Raw genomic sequence first — 2,244 nt, 5'->3', positions numbered from 1 at the left:
TGGTCCAGGACCTCGATATAGACACTTTCATCAGCAGTCACGCAACATCCTTGCGACTGCTGGCACCTTGTCCAAGGACCTGAAATAAACACTCACATCAGCCATTGCTCCTCCACCACCTTCTTCTACCCTGGCTCGTGTCCTGGCAGTAGATGTTCGCATTGGCCACTACTACACCTCCCCACACCTGCTACCACTCTGGCCCAGGCCCTGGGAATTGTCACCCACATCTGCCACCACACCACATCCCCACACCGCCTGCCACCCTGGCCAATTTCGGGGCAATAGGAACTCACTTCGTGCACCATGCCACCTCCTTGCTCCAGCTTGAATCCTAACCCAGCCTAGGTCCTGGCATTAGACACTCAAATCTGCCACCAACAACCATGAGGTGACCGACACAGCAATATACCATTGGAGACATTTGGGCTAGAGGACGATGTATTGAATCGCGACACAATTTGTGTGTTCCATCGTCATTAAGAGGCTCTGACCGTTACGATTAACTGTCAGTTTCGCGTCGGATTCGAAATACTAGACTCACAGGAGATCGACGATAAGGTGCCAGAGGTAGTAAAAGAACCTTGGAGACAAGCCGGCTTGAGAACGATGTCTTGAATCTCGACGCAATTTGTGTCTTCCATCGTCATCAAGAGCCTCTGAACGTTACAATTAATTGTCACTTTTGCGTCGGATTCGAAAAACTAGACTCACAGGAGAACGACTAAAATGTTCCCACGGCAGCAATAGTCACTTGGAGTCGGCTGGAGGACGATGTATTGAATCTCGACGCAATTTGTGTGTTCCATCGTCATCAAGAGCCTCTGAACGTTACAATTAACTGTCACTTCTGCGTCGGATTCGAAAAACTGGACTCACAGGAGAACGACTAAAAGGTTCCCGGGGCCGCAATAGACCCTTGGAGACAAGACGGCTGGAGGTCGATGTATTGAATCTCGACGCAATTTGTGCGTTCCATCGTCATTAAGAGGCACTGAACGTTACATTTAACTGTCAGTTTTGCCTCGGATTCGAAAAACTAGACTCTCAGGAGATCGACTATAGGGTGCCCGAGATAGCAATAGACCCTTGGAGACAAGCCGGCTGGAGGACGATGTATTGAATAACGACGCAATTTGTATGTTCCATCGTCATTAAGAGGCTCTGAACGTTACAATTAATTGTTAGTTTTACGTCGCATTCGAATAACTAGTCTCACAGGAGAACGACTAAAAGGTTCCCGAGACAGCAATAGACCCTTGGAGACAAGTCGGCTTGAGGACGATGTATTGAATCTCGACGCAATTTCTGTGTTCCATCGACATCAAGAGCACCTAAACGTTACAATTAACTGTCACTTTTGTGACGGATTCGAAAAACTAGACTCACAGGAGAACGACTAAAAGGTTCCCGTGGCAGCAATAGACACTTGGAGATAAGTCGGCTGGAGGACGATGTATTACATCGCGACGCAATTTGTGTGTTCCATTGTCATTAAGAGGTTCTGAACGATACAATTAACTCTCAGCTTTGTGTCGGTTTCGAATAACTAGTCTCACATGAGAACGACTAAAAGGTTCCCGAGGCAGCAATAGACCCTTGGAGACAAGTCGGCTGGAGGACGATGTATTGAATCGCGACGCAATTTGTGTGTTCCTACGACGTTAGCAGGGTCGGAACGTTACAATTAAATATCTGTTTTGAGTCGGATTCTTAAAACTAGACTCACAGGAGAACGACGATAACGTTCCCGAGGCAGCAATAGAGAGTTGGAGACAATTCGTCTGAAGGTCGATGTATTGAATCGCGACGCAATTTGTGTGTTCCATCGTCGTTAAGAGGTTCTGAACGTTACAATTGACTGTCACTCTCGCGTCGGATTCCAAATACTAGACACACAGGAAAACGACCATTAGGTGCCAGAGGCTGCAATACAACCTCGGAGACAAGACGGCTGGAGGTCGATGTATTGAATCTCGACATAATTTGTGCGTTCCACCGTCATTAAGACGCTCTGAACGTTACAATTAACTGTCAGTTTTCTGTCGGATTCGAAATACTAGACCCACAGGAGAACGACGATAAGGTGCCAGAGGTATGAATAGACGCTAGGAGACTAGCCGGCTGGAGGACGATGTATTGAATCGAGACATAATTTCTGTGTTCCATCGTCATTGAGAGGTTCTGAACGTTATAATTAACTGTCAGCTTAGCGTCGGATTCGAAATACTAGACTCACAGGAG

The sequence above is a fragment of the Schistocerca americana genome, unplaced genomic scaffold, assembly GCF_021461395.2.
Source record: "Schistocerca americana isolate TAMUIC-IGC-003095 unplaced genomic scaffold, iqSchAmer2.1 HiC_scaffold_71, whole genome shotgun sequence".
Taxonomy (NCBI): domain Eukaryota; kingdom Metazoa; phylum Arthropoda; class Insecta; order Orthoptera; family Acrididae; genus Schistocerca; species Schistocerca americana.
The sequence above is the reverse complement of the archived record's forward strand: the minus strand, read 5'-3'. Positions refer to the sequence as shown.